The 17,803-nt window shown below is 37.0% G+C and overlaps 1 protein-coding gene and 1 pseudogene across 4 annotated transcripts in view; both read right to left on the bottom strand.

The window, feature by feature from the left end:
- Naaladl2 (N-acetylated alpha-linked acidic dipeptidase like 2) overlaps positions 1-17,803 on the bottom strand; it is a 1,298,244-nt gene that overhangs the window by 936,325 nt on the left and 344,116 nt on the right. The gene's annotated exons all lie outside the window — the stretch shown is intronic.
- On the bottom strand, positions 933-9,369 carry LOC110290961 (N-alpha-acetyltransferase 11-like; annotated as a pseudogene).

The following is a 17,803-nucleotide window of genomic DNA, read 5'->3' as shown; positions in this document are numbered from 1 at the left end:
GAACTTGGAGGCAGGATCTGATGCAGAAACCATGGAAAGTGCTGTTTATTGTATTACTTACACTGGTTTGCTCAGCTTGCTTTCTTATAGAACCTAGGACCACCAACCCAGTGATGACACCACCCACAATGGGATGTGCCCTCCCTGCTTTGTCACTAGTTGAGAAAACATCTTATAGCTGAATCTTATGGAGACATTTCCTCAAGCATGGATCCTTTCTCTGTGATAATTCCAGCTTGTGTCAAGTTGACACAGAAAACCAGTCAGTATACCCAAGATAGCCAAAGCAATCCTGAACAATAAAATAACCATGGGAGGTATCACCATCAATGAACTCAAGCTGTACTACAGAGCAATAGTGCTAAAAACTGCACAGTATTAGTATAGAAACAGGCATGTTGACCAATGGAATTGAATCAAAGACCCAGAATTAAACCCACAAACTTATTGAAACTTTACTTTAGATAAAGAATCCAAAACCTTTCAATGGATAAATGAAATCATGTTCAACAAATCATGCTGGTCTATCTGGTTGTCTATTTGTAAAAGAATGAAAATAGATCCATATTTATCACCCTGAACAAAACTCAAGGCCAAGTGCATTAAGGATCTCAACATAAGTCCTGATACACTAAATCACATAGAAGAGAAAGTGGGAAATACCCTTGAACACATTGTTACAGGACACAGTTTCCTGAACAGAACACCAAAGACTCAGGTTCTATGATCAAAAATTGATAAATGGGACCTCATGAAACTACAAAGCTTCTGTAAGGCAAAGGATTCAGCCAATAGGACAAAATTGCAGCATGCAGATTGGGAAAGGATCTTAACCAACCTACATCAGACAGAGGGCTAAAAGTACATATATATATATATATATATATATATATATATATATATATATATAAGTTAAAAAACAGCAACCCAAATAATTCAATTTAAAAAAATGTTCACAGAGCTAAAAATAGACTTCTCAACAGAGGAATTTCAAACAGCCAAGAAACACTTAAAGGAATGTTTAAAGTCCTTAGTCATAAGGGGAATGCAAATCAAAACAACTCTGTGATTCCATCTTATACCGGTCTGATTGGCTAATACCAAAAACTCAAGTGATAGAGGATGCTGATCAGGATGTTTAGAAAGGGGAAAACTCCTTTATTGCTGGTGGGAGTACAAAATTGTACAACCACTTTGGTAGTCAATTTGGTGGTTTCCCAGAAATCTGGGAATAGGTCTACCTCAAGACCCAGCTATACTACTACTACTTCTGGGCATATACACAACTGATGCTTCACAATCCCACAAAGACACCTGCGGAAATATGTTCATAGCAGCTTTAATCATAAAAGCCATAAACTGGAAAAAACCTAAGATGTTTTATCCCTCAACTTAAGAAGGGATTAAAAAATGTGGTACATCAAAACAAAGACAAAAATTTTACAGGCAAATGGATGAATCTTGAGAATATCACCCTGAATGAGGTAACCCAGTCCCAAAAGGACATGCATTCTATGTCCTTATAAGTGGATATTAGCCATGAAAGACAGGATGCCCATGCTACAACCCCAAAGCCAAAAGGGGCTGGATGCTGGACATAAGGAAAGGCACAAGAAAAGGTGCTTGAGCTTCACTTGAAAGGCAGATGGAAGTAGGGAACTGAGTGTGAAACGATAATGGGTGGGGAATAGAGGTAGGTTGTGGGTTGCGTATGGGGAGTAGGGGAGATTGTTGGATAGCCATAGAGTGAATAGAATTCTGCAATCCACTGGGGCCTGTGGGAGGTAGAGGGCATCTCCAGGAAAAGATGGAGACCTGAGATAGGGGAGGTATACAAGAATACCTTAGCTATGACTTGAAATTAGGGATATGTAGCCTTGGGAAGCTGCCTTCTGTGGCTAACCAGGAACCCTTTTGAAGTGACAGGGACATGAATCCACCCACAAAACTTTATGCAATGTCTAAAAGAAATGCAGAAATTGATGATGGAGTAGAGACGGAGGGAAATGACCAACCAATAACTGGCCCAATTTGAGATCTGCCCCATGTCAAATAATAGTCCCTGAAACTTTTAATGATACTGCATTATGCTTGCAGACAGAAGTCTAGCATGGCTGTCATCTGAAAGACCCCACATACCAACAGACTCAGACAGGCATACACCCTCAGCCAAACAGTGGATGGAGCTTGAAGACTCTTATGGAAAAATAGGAGGGAGTATTGCAGCCCCTAAGGGGATAGGGACTCCACAGGAAGACCAACAGAATCAATTAACCTGGACCCTTAGGTCTCTCAGAACCTGAACCACCAACCAAAGAAGATACATGATCTAGACCTAGGCTTCCTGGCACATATGCAATACATGTGTAGCTTGATCTTCATGGCTCTGAGCTGTTTTACTTCAAGGTATCTGTGGTTCCTGAGGGCAGCTTTTGTTGTCTGTGTTGAAGAACTTCAGATTTATGTCAATGAAGTACCATTGCTTTGTTCAGGACATGGCACTAATTGTTGTTGCAATATACAGTGCTAGGGGGTTCCATTTATATAACATTTGTATTCCAACTGTGTAGGACCTCCCAAGTGAGAACACTCCAGAATTATATTAGACAAAACACTGCATACCCTTCAAATGTGCACTTTTAGTTCTGCAAATAATCTAGAAGAGAAAGAGTTTGCTGTTTGCACTGGGATATAAGGCGAAAGATTGCTTCATATTCTTCTAATTAAACAGATCTCGTGTGCCCTAAAAAATAAAAGTACATGAATATAGAAATCTAAACACTGGATTAGTCAACTGATAATCCATAAATGGTATCTGGAAACCTATTATTTCTCTGTATTTCTATTCAAATACTAGAATGCATGTAGAGTAAGCAAATATTTCATCTATCATCCATAATTTATATCATTTATTTATAAGATTAATTTTGAAATTCTAATATCAATGCATTGGCACTTATATTGAATTGATTTTGTTATATTTTAGGTTAGGTTGTTATATTTTACAGCAAGCATGTTGAAACTAACTACTAAAAGTGTTCTTAAAGTGGGTTAGAGGAGGTTGGATTTTTTTTTTCTCAATTGTGTATTTCAACAACCCAGCCATTACTGCCTCCTGGCAGCTGAATAAGATGTCCAATTGTCAAAAAAGATCACATCATTCAAGACAGGGACTGCATGTCTCACTGATAGAAATAGGACAGGTGTAAAATATTAAAGTAAACACCTGGGTTGTGACGTCCTTGGTATTTGCACACTTCTCTGTTAAGGTCATTTGAGTGCCCCTCTTAATGACACTTTTACACACCTATAGATTGGCCTTATGCCTAAAACCTCAATGGAATCTCATAAGTCTAATTCTTGCCATGACCTGGCATTCCCTTAAAATGCTTATAGTGGTATCCCATATGTCTTGTCACCCTGAGCATGCTTAATCTCTCTGCTATCCACCTCCTGCAATGAAACCTGTCAACTTGGCTAACAAGAGGGACAGGGAATCCCATGCTGCCTTTTTGTCCACTAGGCCAGTATTTGAACAGGGTACATTAAGCACAGTATGGAAAACAGGGATACAGAGACATTGGTATTTAGCTCTCGTGTAAGACCAAAATCATTACGAGCCCCTGGTGCTTTCCAGAAAGGAAGCTCTTGAAAATGCGGTTAACAAATGGGGAGTATTCTCATGTTCAGTCTGGTGAGTGGGCACAAAGCCATGACTATGCGGTTGTATATGCGTGAAGACGGAGTGAAAATAACATGCAACCATCAATCATGTCAAAATGGAGTTTTCCATACAAGTCTACAGTAACTGGAGGACTGGAATCCAGATGTATGCCAGCTCAGAAAAGCAGTTATTACGCTGCCTAGTATTAACTGGGAATATAGGATAAGTTAATATTTAAAATTCTCTAGATGCGACTTTAAACAGGTGGAGTCTTAACCTTAAAATCCTTATTTCATTTATTTGTTCAGAGGTCGAATAATATTTCACCTACTCTGCTTAAATTTTCCTCCCAAACAAGACACCTTGAATAAATACAACATTAAATGTTGCTCACCAAATTCCAAGAATCAGCACCCACTGTACAGTAGACTACCCTACTTCCTTCTAAAAGTACACATTTTTTTTTAATTTTTATGTAATGCCAAATTCCCCTGACAACTTCCTGTTCAAATCACAAAGGTGACAAAGGTCCACTGTTTTATAAACACACACACACACACACACACACACACACACACACACCTACCACTGGAGGGAGGAGGAGACTATTCTATAGTTTAGAAACAATCTTTGCTGATGGGTAAATGGTGAGTACTGAAACAAAAAAATAAAGTATAAATATTTTGCTTTGTAATGTGTAAAACAGTGCCTAGAACATATCTTTACATAGACTATACTATATCTGCGATATGTGTAGAAGTTCCAGCAGGTGTAGAATGACATGCTCAAACTAAGACCTAGTTGAAGGCTGTGTATGTAGCATGATTGCAGTCTTAGTATCCAAAGGCTGAAGCAGCAGACTTTCAAGTTTGATGTCAACCTTAGCTACTTAGAAAATTCTGTCTCAAACCCCAACCCAGAAAAAAATGGACACATGTTTTCTTCCTTGTCTCTTTATTCCCTGACTGGTACCAAAAACATCTTACTCCCACACGCATTCCCCTCGGGATGAGATTCTTCATTACAGATCTAAAACCAATGAAACTAATCAAGCAAGGACTGAGGCCTCCACTACTCCAAAATGAAATAAATCAGGATAAATCGATTATTACAGGTATTCTGTCAAAGGAATGAGTACTAATTGACTCTATAAGCAAATTCATTTGGTAACTGAAATTTATATATGATCCTACTTCAATGAGTAGTTCTAAACTGGAATTTCTAATTTCCTGAAAATGCCAACTGAAGGATTCTATACTTAATGAAGAAGGAAGTGATTATATGGAAAGCAGACATGAGCTTAAGTTCTGATTCTGGGATACAGCTCCTACAGTACCTAACAGAGCCTTCAGAGAAAGGATCATTATCATACAGTAGATTTAGCTGTTGAATCTGCTCACAAAGTCTACTGTTTATAGTGAAGTTAATAAAACTTTAGCTAAAGCTAGGTATCTTTATTGTCACTCATAATTTTAACCATTATTACAAGACATGAATGTCTGTTTAATCTTAACAAAATAAGATTCTGGTATCAGGATGTATGCTATTTTATTATTTCTGTATTAAAATTGTAAAGGTAATTATATTATTTAAAACAAGATACATGTTTCTTTTATTTATTTATTTATTTATTTATTTATTTATTTATTTATCATGGAACTGTGGATCGGAACTGGGATTTTGTTCATGCTATGTAAACACAGTACCATGGAATATTATCCCAGCTCTTGATGAATATTTCATTTTGAGACAAATTCTCACTAAGTTTTTGCCATGAACTCACTGTGTAGCTCAGGTAGCCCCTGAACTGTGATCCTCCGTCTCATCTTCCAGGATATACACACCGGTGTATACCACTAGGCCTGTCAAGGTAAAATGTTTCTTAACTCCAACGTGTGTCTATTTTTCTGCATGAAAATGTTCAGACATTATTTTCAAGCCATCAAACATTTCAGTTGCTCAAATACAGCAACCAACTGTTTATTGCGCCGACTCTATCTTTGATACGTTTAGAATTCTTCATTTTCAGCCTTTGTTCAAATTCTCCCTGGCAAGAAAGAAAACACTTTCTGACACAAGATGCTGAAGATCAATAGCTATTTCCCAAGGTTTATGGTATAATTAAAATCGGGAGCAGGAATAATTTTCTCTTCAAACCCTAAGGCAAAGCCTAGAATTATTGACTGAGTCAATGTTATATGGTGGAACATTTTTTATTATGTTTATGGATAATATAAATAAGTTTATGTCCTTTGATGTAATTTGTTAAGTTAGAAACACTAAAGAGGAAATTTCCTTCACACCAGCAAAGCCTCTATTGTCTAAAAACCTCTTTAAGGTGTATTTTATAGAGATAAATCTGTGCTCTTTAATAATCATGTATGGTCACCTAAAATTCAAAGTGAAGGTTAATGGTCAAAATACTCTTGAATTTAGTGGAACCATTTACTTCAAACTACCTCTGCAGGGCTTTATCACCTCTCATAAAAAGTGCCAGGAATGTATGTATGATGGAAATATCATAAGAAGGTGAATGGAGGGAGGACAAGAAGAAACGGGATGAGTTCTTAGAGAAAGCTCTACACACAGGAATGCAAGCGCTGCTATAAGGATCCACGAGAAAGCACATATATCACCTATAAAACGGACTATTCCAAAACCTTATTCTTTCTATAGTAATATTTAATGGTTGCTAGTTTTCACATGTGCATAAATGGTAAATATTTGTAATACTTTCCTAGATTGTTCTGTTCTTCTTATGACTCATCATGTAAAATGGTACACCAGGAAACTATGACTATCAAGAGGCAAACATACATAGAGCTTAATTTAGTTGTAGCTCATTATGTTAGTGATTCTTAATGATTTTTTTTAGTTTCATACCATATTTTATTATTAAGATTATAGACTAAAATTTAATTTCTGTTTGTCTTTTCCATAAAATAAACAAATTTTGCCTTGCAAAAATCCAGTATGTCTTACTTTGCCCCACTAGGAAAGGAAAGCTTCATCCTCAAAAAGAAAAGGGAAGAACATGAGCAGTTTCCAGGAAAAGCAAGACTATAATACTTGCAGAAAAGAGGTAGAGTTCATGAGAGTTAACCTGTGGTGCTAACTATGCAAAATATAATCAATATTATATAATAAATATAATCAATGGCAAACTCTGAAAGCTGGGAGTCTCCTCACCTTTTTCCACCTCTTGTCTGTCATTATAGGAGATAACCTGAAATAAATACAAGGCAGTGTAGAATAACTACCAAGAGGGTTTAATGACAGCATGGTAGATGCCAAAGAAGATTTGGTCACAGAAGTTCTGAAGCCTCCTTGACTTTTGCACATCAGGCTCTGTGAATAGATATGACTTCATGATCACAGTAGATTTTGTGGAAGGTGGCCATAAAGAATGAGAACTAGTAAAGCACCCGGTTCAGTTTAAGATACCCTAGAGAAGACACTTCAGAGCACACATTAGTTCAAAAGATAAATGTAGTTACAATAACAGGATAGTGCTCAAGCAGGCTCTAGGAAGTGAAACTAAAGCCATGTGAGGCATCGTGGACATCAGTGCTGTCATTGCCACTGTAATCTGTGGCAGGCTGTCCTGGTGCCAGGCTTCTGTAGAACTGAGAACTATTCTGTGCCAAGTCTCTTGGTCTTCCCTGGAGCCTAGCACCACATTACCTGCCTTTCTTCAGCACAATCATCCATCTCCTCAGCTTATCTGCTTCCTGTGAGGAATGTCACTTCAACTGCATGCATCTTCCCCATCTGCATGGTACTTGGGCATTCCAGATTATTAGTTTAGAAGTTAGGATGTTAGAATAAAGTTGAAAGGCTGCCCAGTTGCTCTTTCTGATATGCAGAGATGTATCACTAGCACTGAAGCTCTCAAACATGACCCATGAAAGCTAATCCATCAGGATCTAGGCAAGATCAAGGGACTAGTGTGAGTGATTCACCAGCAGAGAACTGAGTGGGGATCATCAATACCCTCCTCTATTTTGAGCAAAGGATAGCCTACAATCTTTCCATTCTTGTCCTCCACAATGAAGGATGTTTGGGACCAAGACATGATAGCAATAGTACTTCATCTGTTGGTTTTCAGGAATCTAAGTAGGTTGGCATATGCATACTCATCTGGCCACTGGTCCAGTCATGGCAAATGTTCTTGTTGGTAGCTCTTAGAAAGCTTGTTAGACTGTTGAGCATGAACAACGGTGTCACACCCAGCCCAGCAACACTGATGCTGTTTGCTAAAAGCTGAGATCTCAAAACAGAGCTCATTTAGGATTGGAAAGTTCTGCACCTTCTGCTTATTTTCAGCAGTGATATATAGAAACACATCCATCTCCATGCCAAAGGCTTTCAGTCATGTCTGAGGAATGACAATGATGTGGTCCTCCTCCAAGAACAGCTAGCTCTACCTGCCACTCATTATGCAATTGAGAGAGCACATAGGACAACTTGATCAAGCTGCATGGATGTGCTCTGCAAGTATCTATGTGTGTCCAAGCATCCCAGTCACCTGGTCCTCTCAACAGCACCCGCATCTCCATTGCAGCTTAGTTATGTTCAATTGTACTATTTTTCATTACTGAAGATAAAATAATGGATCAATACAAATCTCATATTAGTTAAGAGCTGCAGAAAAAAAATCTTAATCCATGAATGACTAAATACTGATGGAATTGTACTTTTCTTCTTTCAGACAATGTTGAATGGAAGTGGCCCTTGATATCCCAAATTTCTTATGTCTCTCACTTTCATTGTATGTGGACAGTGTGTGTGTGTATGATTGACTTTACAATGTTTCACAAATTGTCAAGTTACTGTGTAAAACTTTTTTTTTACCAGCAAAGTCTGGAGAATCTAATCTTTTCCCAGAGACAGATAGATTTGTAGGAACGAATTTTCTCTTTTTGATAAGTGCCAGAGTGCTAATATCTAGGTCTAAAAGTAGAGAAACCAATAGCAGACATATATGCGCAACTCTATGAAAAATGGTGTTACTTTCTCACATTCAATGCGCTGCCTATTGGCTCGTTCAGCACAGTTGCCTCCGACCTATCCTCTTAATAATCTCTCCTGGCACCAACACCTCAGAGAGAGCCCCAGCAAGACTCTTGGTTTCGACGAACTCATTCACTATAAGGATATAAGCCATTTGAAAGGAGCTCTTGCTCCCAATATTTTTTGTAATTTGGTAAATCTGGTGTTCCACCCAGCTGTGATGAGGCTGTGGCTCAGTGGTAGTTTTACCTATATCATTAGGTTTTGTAACCAAAAACAAAAGCTAAAAGTCGATGCAATGGAATGCTACCATACAATTCAGGTCTTTTTCTGCTTCTGAGATAGCCCTTCTGTTTATTTTCTGAGTAGTTCTTGAGTGTTATTAAAGGTAATTAATTATATTTAAGCATGAAGATCAAGAAAGAGAGGCATTCAGAAAGAAAGGCATATTCCAGAGCAAGGATGGAGTTTTCAAAGAGTGCTGTTCCTCTATGAAATTCAATTTTCTCCTAATATATCTGCCTCATAAAACTCTTTTTGATAAATCTGCCTTCTTTGTTTCCCATTCTCTGACCTTAGTGCTCAGGGCTCTATCATGTGATAAGCCTCTCTTAGTGACTTACGGTTGGTCTCTGCAGATTCATCTTCTTCAGCAGCCATCTTGGCAAGTTTCTGATTGTAGTCTTCCCCATGTCATTCCTTAATCCCACACTTGGATCACTCAGATGCCACCAAATCAAATCATATACCATTTAATTTTGTGTCTGTTAATATTCAACACTCCACTCTGCATTACCCTGAGAAATCTGACACAGTTTTTTTTTTTCTCTCTCTCTCTGCTCTGACCCCATCTTATGTTTCATTTCAGTATATGTCAAACCTTGGACATATACTGCCATCACATCTTTGTATCCTAAAATCAATGTATATGCAACCACTCCTGTCAACAGTACCATCTACTACTTATGTTGTACAAATACCCAGTGCTTTCCATTTATTCTATGTCTTGCCTCATTTTCACAATTTAAATCTTAGCTTTTCATTGGAGCATACTTTACCAAGTAAATGGTCTTATTTTAAGCCCCCCTCTACATGCTTCACTTCTCTAAAGTGCACTTCCATTTTCCATTCTCCATATCAGTTAAAAACACCATTCTGTTTTGTCCTAATCAGACACTAAGAGTTTACAGTAGTTTTTCTGCATTCATTATATGCAAATTATCATGTGACTTCACCTTTCTTCCAAATATCTTCATATGCCATGATTATGACAGAATTCAGCTCTTTATTACTATAAGATGCTGAAGACAAATTTGAAAACTAAAACAATGAAGGGGGAGGCTTGTTGTGATGATAGCAGACTACAGTTAAGTATGTCCTAATTACTGAAAATTGCTCAGCTTCATAATTCCCTAGTAAGAAATATGGGGTTATACAGAATATAAATAATAATACAAATTTGTTTTCCAGAGAATGAATGATTTTTCAGAAGTCAGGACCATGGCTATACCACGTACAATATATCATAATAAAGCTATTTAATAATTGTTCGAATGCATCACAGTTATCTGAAATGTACTATAACTAGAAGTAAACATATCATATTTGTCCCCTCCAAATAATCTAATCTACCCTGTACACATCTTATAGATCTCCTATTAGCTGTAAAATAACCACCAGCAACAACAGCAGCTTAGCCTCCTACTTGTGATTTGAAGACCTTCAGAAGAGCATCCCATGGCCAACATTTGCTTCTCTCTCAGTTTGTCTATGGGCCATGTGCTCCTCTCTGTTTCATTCATTTACCTTCTTTTCCCCAGCAATAATGACTGTTCATTCTGTAAATCCCAGTCGGGTCCACTCGGGAGGAGAAGTACCATGAATGGGGAGGAATAGATGCTCCAACTTTGAATTCAATGACTACTTCCAATTCCATAGAATAACAGCATGTTATACCCATGGACTCATCTTCTCAAAAGGACTCTTTCAATTTTAGGACAGTGCTTATTTTTCAATAGTGTTTTAGTTAAGACTTACAATGAAATGAAACTTGTGAACTATGCCATAGTTGTTTGGGTCGTTCTAATAAGAACTTTGTATACAGATTTAGCATATGTAGAACTGTAGAACATAGTTGCTCCTTCAATGGTCTACATCCCCAAGTACACAGTTATGTTTTCTTACTTGTAATCTATAATGAAATAAGTAGGTGCTGTTTTGCATATTCTTTGTTTGCAATGAGAGGAAAAGAGCTAAACTCATGCATGCACACCCGCGTGCACACACACATACATATAAGCATACATACACACATATACACATACACATACATATGCACACATATATGCACACATATGTATGTATGTATATATGTATGTATGTATGTATGCTTTCCTTCTCAGGGTTTTCGGTTAAAAAATTTTCTCTCTGTCTTTAGCTATTAATTCCAATTTTAAAATTCTAGAGGTAATTAAAACTACTATTTCCAATACCAAATTACTATATTGCTCTACACCTTCTTAGATAACTGCCTGTGGGATGAGATATCACAAATGAAGAGAGGAAGCAGGTCTCTTCTCTTTGGCAAACGCATTTCTCCTGTCCCCAAGAAATGCGGAGGTGACGGAGGATTTTTCCAGCCTCGTAAGTACTTATTGGAAGATAAGACTTGTCTGTGCTTGCATTAAAGATCCATAAACAACGGAAATAAACTACAATGCTCCCTCAGGCTCCTTGGTATCTCACGTTTTATTTTTGAGGAAGTCATTTTCTTTAAGGAAAACAAACATATCAGATAGATAGACCTCAAGAGCTTAATCATGTCTCAGATTCTAAGTCACATAGTACAGTTGACTGTGCTTTTTAATATTTAATACATCTGTATTCCTATTCATTAAATTTACTCTTAATTACACTTTTTTTGTCTTTTGGAAGGTTTTATCAGGTAAGAATGTTTGCATGGTTTTTAATGTACATTCATTTGCACTGGGTGTAAGAGACCCTGCATCCCACTGATCAGAGGATTAGAAAGGAGGTGTTGCCTGTTTTCCAATGAAATTTACTGAAGCCTTCATGAAAGGAAGTTCTAAAGCATTTAACTGTGAGGATAGTTAAACATATCTATCAGCAGAGCAACCAAATACCATGTCAAATACAAGTGTTTACACATTCTGTTCCTGAAGAGAGATTAAAAGCTCAAGGGACCTAGTGAAGCCCCATGCCCTTTTATGTTTCCATCCTAATGACGTTTTCTTTGTAAACCTGTCAGTTCCTGTTTTCCCTTTACTTGTAAACCAGGTGTAATACTTTCTAATAATAAGCCAAGAACACGCTTAGTTAATAATCCTTCCAAAATTAACTGTGATAAAAAAAAATGAAGGTTGGCTCACTGTCCTACCCAATTATCTAAATATGTTTCAACTCCTTCCAAAATCCAGAGAAATAGAACAGGATGTAATAATTATATGGTGTTTATACACATATAATCATCAGATTAATACTGCGTCCTTTGTTCCACTCCTGAAAGGAAAAGGAAGCAGATTCAAAGACAGAGAACCCCCTTTAAACACATGAAAATATTTTAATTACATTATTATTGATAATAATTTTACATGATCACAGCCTAGTATATTTACGCTGCACCTTTCCTTTGAAATTTTGTAGTGACTTTAATTGAAACATAAAGTATTTTTAAGCATTCTCAGTGCCATAAAATATCAATTCTGTCAAAGCAGATTAAATTATTTTTTTCTAGAAGCTAAATGTCCAGGTATACTGTTTTTTAAAGCATTTGAGAAATAGCTTTTCCCTCAGCACTAGGTTTTAACTAAGTACCATGTTATTAATCAGTTTAACTCATGTTTCTTTTGAACACATTGCTTGTCAATCTATTTCAAATAAGGTACATATTCTATTTCCTCTTAGAAGGACAAAGGAACCAGCAGAAGACAGCTCCCCAGCTCAGTTACATTGATTTCATTTCTTCTCTTGTTAGACTTAAAATGTCATCCCGCTAATCTTACTTTGCTGCCCTGATCCTCTGCCTCGTTCTTGAGAAAGTTTGAAGCCATTTTCTCACATGCCCTTGCCTAGGGGTGGGCTTATTTAACTCTGATATATGTGGGGGTTTTACCACTTGGCAGTTTTGCTGTTTTATTGTCTCCAAACAAGTTCAATTCTCTTCTCAGGTTCCAAAATCCTCTTGGAAGCTGCAGAACACTTCAGCTCTAATATGCTCTGTTAAATCGGTAAAGCACTGCAACTCTGTGGTAGCTCAGCTTAGTGTTCAAGGCTCTCATCACCCCCTAGTTTAATCTATCATTAAGAGGCAGCAGAAGCTTTTTAAAATATAACAGGACATGGTTAATGTGGAGTTCCTTGCTCCTGTCTTAATTTAAAGTGTTGTTAAAATTCTACAAGTCAGCAAGGACCAGTAATGAACTGGGAATCTTCTCTGGGGCTTTAGATGCATTTCTAAGCACTCACGGGTATGGCTTGTAATGATGAATGCTGGGATATTTCCCTAGCACAGACAGTAAATATGCACAGCAAACCAGTTGAACAGGTTGGAGAATCCAGTCTGGCTACCCCCAGGCTGTATCTGACATCCACAGACACCCAGGCACCGATCTTTCTTCCTCGACTTTTTGTTTGTTTGTTTTTCTTTTACTAGCCAAGAAGAAACAGCATTGTTTCTTAAACCCTACCAGGAGGAGAAGCACTTCCCTGGGTGTCAGACTGGTTGAAAGGAAAGTTTAACTAAATGTCTTAAAAGTGAATGTGCAGAAGACATAGTCAAGAAGAAAGGCAAGACTGGATGGTCCAGTCCCACCATAGTCTAACTGTGTCCAAGACATTGTTTTTTCATCAGATCATAAATACAAATTCTAATATATGTCACTATGGAAATCACTTCAACGATTGGCTTTTATTATTGATTTGAAAGTATGTACCTCTAGAAAATAATGCACTAAATTCTTCCATTTAATTACAGGCACTGGACGGTTAGCATAGAGACTGACATTCTGAAGAATAATTAAATGTAAAGAAGGGCATTCGTTTTGTTTTTCTTTCTTAGTTTCATAGAATTTCTGCTTGCTACTCCATGCAACACATACACTAGACACAATATTTTTCCAAGCTCTCTTCTGACCTGATGATGTTAGTTTCCCATGGCAGTTTTCCCTCTCTTTTGTCAGCTACTCCTCTGTGTGTTGTGGAAGACCCTTCTCTTGCTAAAGGCTATCTAGGGCTTGGCAAAGTCTTCCACTGAGCCCAGCCAATTCCTCAGAATGATGTTTTTCCTCTGCCTAGCCTTGTAGAGTGTAAATAATTGTTTCCTAGAACAAAAGAACAGGAAGGAGCAAAGGAGGGAAGGAGAGCTGTTATCACAAGAAGCACCCAATACCACCCACCCTGCTGAGGGGTAAGCAGTGGGTAGAACTCAAAACTCCACTGTATTTTACTCAGTAATCACTAGGGTGAATTAATACCTTTGTCCTTTATAAGAAGTCTAGTAGCCTTAGAAACATCCAAAAAAAGACCGAGCCTGAGGAAGAACATGGGGAAAAGTGCATAAGACTGAGCTCTGAAACAGTAGTAACCTGGCAAGGTCCATAAGCTGAGTGATTACACGTCATCAACTTCTTTTTTACAGTTTTACATGATCCTTTTATGCTTATTTATAAGATATATCCAAAGCTAAAATTTAAGTCATTTATGAAAGAAAAGAGGTAAGAAGCCTTTTTATGACTAGTGGTGGCCTCTGGGGAATGGGAAACTACAGAACGGTTTAGGTAGCTAGACAAGAAAGGAGCTCCAGCTGACCGAGCCTCCTGGACCATAGCTTCCACTTGTGCTCCAGACCAACAGACAGAGCTGTGAAGTTATTCATGATATGGAAGAAAGCAGTTCTTCCATTCTTCAGCAAATAGCAATATTTAGAAATCACAGGCCTCTTCTTTATCACCCATTATTTATGTATGTTATCCATAGTTTGCATTCTGTCTTAACCTACATAATTCACATTGGAAACCTGGGAATATTCTGAACTACCATCATAAATTTCGTATCTTTCATATCTTAAATTCTCTGCCTGGTTACCTTAATATGGGGACTCAAAGAAATTACTTTTCCTGTTTGGAAAGATGATTGAAGTTCCTTCATATTAGGCTGACAATAGAATTGGATTAACTTAACTATAAAGGACTGGCTTCCAATGCTGTTTGAATGTAAATAATTAATAATGCCTAGGCTTTGATAATAAGAACAGGTGCACCCAGGTGCTTATGTGGGCCATATGTATATATGGATATGTAAAATAGTATATATATATAGCAAATGGAGAATCTAAATATATATGACTAGCCTTTGTGTTGCTCTAACATAACGCCCTTAGGCTGTGAATTAATAATTAGTACAACTGTACTATTCACAGTTCTGGGGAATCAGAAGTCCTAGATCATCTGTCAGCATATGGCATGGAAGTGCCTACTGAATCTTTATATGGCAGGAGGCAGAAGAGTAGCAGAGCTTCAACTTCTCACATTAACCCTTCCTCCTGCTGCACTAAGCTACTTAAAAGAAATCTCATGACAAAAACACCCCCAACAGGGACTGCTTTCTGTCACAGATTAATTCCAAACAACACACTCAGGTCATATATTTAAACCATCTATCCTTCATTTCTGCCTAGAGATGGCCCAACATATTCAATACTCTACAGAAAAATCTTCAGAAAGTTATGGCCCAAGGCTCACATAAGAGTTTCAGTGACTAGGTAATGATAATGCAAAGTCCTCAAAGCCAAACACCCATCACCCAGAAATGAGGCTCATATTTGAGGAACAACATCGGAATATAGTGTTTCAAACAGAAAATTCCAAGTTTCAAACATGTTAGCAATAATTATTTCAAGAATCTCAAGAGTTATAATTTTCTTCCTTCCTTCCTTCCTTCCTTCCTTCCTTCCTTCCTTCCTTCCTTCCTTCCTTTCTTTCCTTCCTTCTTCCTTTCTTTCCTCTCTCTCTCTCTCTCTCTTTTTCTCTCTTTCTCTCTTTCTTTCTTTCTTTCTTTCTTTCTTTCTTTCTTTCTTTCTTTCTTTCTTTCTTTCTTTCTTTCTTTCTTTCCTTCTTTCTTTCTTTCAAGACAGTTTCACACTATAGCTTAGGTTGACCTGGGACTCACTATGCAGTCCAGGCTAGCTGTAACTCTTGGCATACTTTCTACCTCAGCTTCCCAAGGGCTAGGATTAGAGTTGTGAGTCACCATGACCAGCTCAGAAATGTTTGAATAAATGCCATTAGGTAAAATATAAAATTAATTTTTAAAAATAGTTTATTTCATTTACTTTTATCATTGAAACTCAGTTTCAGACATAGGAATAGACAACCCAACAAAGTTAGGATCGTGTGTTAAGATTGTACTTTATATTTGATTCTATAGATAGTAAGCAAATATCAAGATATCTTACCTTTACACACATAAACAAAGCTGAAAGTTATCCCTACATTCATTCTTTATATTGTAAATAAATTCAGAAATAGTTTAAAACAACTGAAGTACCTCTGTTTTCCATGAAATCTCTAAAGTGCCTCTTTATTGTAATGTGACTTAGACTGAAATGACAATGTCAGCACTCCAAGATGATATGTAAGAACTGTGTAGATTTGCTGAAAATATGTTTAATAAGATAATATTAGAAGAGGAAGAACAGGGCATGTGTTACCAAAAAATAAGATATCTTTTCCCTGTATATGAATAAGACAGTAGAAAATCATACTTCCCCATAAATACAACATGAATGTACCAGAGAAAGGCAACCAGCGTTAACATCTGGTATTCATATTCTAGGACTCCAGTGTATTATTATCCTTCAAATAGAGTGTTGGGGGAGCTTTGTGTCTTCCAACACTTATGTTCTACTTTGGAACTGTACCAGCATAGCATCCAAAGGGCTATCACATGCCAATAATAAATTTATCAGATGCTCTTATAATGCAGGTATGTCTCTCATGCCCTTCCAATACTATCATATACTTAGTTAATAAAGTAAATACAAATAAACTATTTTCAAAAAGCATTCTAAATAATACTTTTTGCCAAATGAGCCTTTAATCTTTTTTCTCTTCAACTTGATTCATCACAGAATGTTTTTATTAACTATAATTGAGTACTTTCAAATAATAACATTTTATACAGTATTTCACGAGGTGTTTTAAAAATGATACAAAGGTTTACAAAATAAGATTCTGCCATTTTTAAGCAAGTATAGGGAAGCCTAACGAAACCAAAAATATTTCTTAAAAAATTCAGTAATTTATCTGTATTTTAAATGATGCACTTTAAAATGTCAAGCAGGTCAAAAGCCATCTATTGCTTCTCACAGCATATATTTGACAGATATATTTTGTTACTTTATTGAATAAAAGTTTAATATTTTACAGATTTCTGGTGATAAGATCTTTTATAATTACATAAGAATCCATCTAGACAAAAAGTAATATAAAGTTTTTTTTTAATTATGTGTTGACAAAAATACTATATTATAAAACTGGTAAACAACCTTCCAGTGTGAATAATAAAATCATTGTGGAAAATATTAAGAGAAAATATTTACTTATTCATTAAACTTAAAATAAATAATTTTTTTTTTTTTTACTTAAAACACAACAGGGAAATGTGTGAGCCACCTCGTATTTGTTTCCAACAAATGATCCATGGCTGCCTAGTGTAGCCAAAGTCAACAGAGCCAAGCCTTCAGAGGGCAAAGGTATTTGATTAAGTAAGACATGTAAAATAAGCCACTGTGCCAGCTGATAAGCTCGGCTGCTGGGCTCCTGTTTTCTTCATTTAAACACTAGAGTTACATTGATTACAATAACACTTAACTTGTAAACCTGCCTGATAGTGATGACAGTCGCTGATTACAAACAAAACGTCCACGTGTACAAGCAAAAGAAAACATTCTGCCAGTGCTGAGGGAAGGACCCCTGGGAACGCGCTGGAGCCCACGGCACCGCCTCTCCAGCCTCATGCTGGAGGGTACAAGGCTTTATTCTCCACTACACTTGTGATTCTCTGTTCCAGGAGTGAGCATGGCAGTGAAAACATTCATTCTCCACACCA

The sequence above is a fragment of the Mus caroli genome, unplaced genomic scaffold (genome assembly GCF_978045245.1).
Source record: "Mus caroli unplaced genomic scaffold, Mus_caroli_1 scaffold_3, whole genome shotgun sequence".
Taxonomy (NCBI): Eukaryota; Metazoa; Chordata; class Mammalia; order Rodentia; family Muridae; genus Mus; species Mus caroli.
This window is presented reverse-complemented; position numbering and strand designations above follow the sequence as displayed.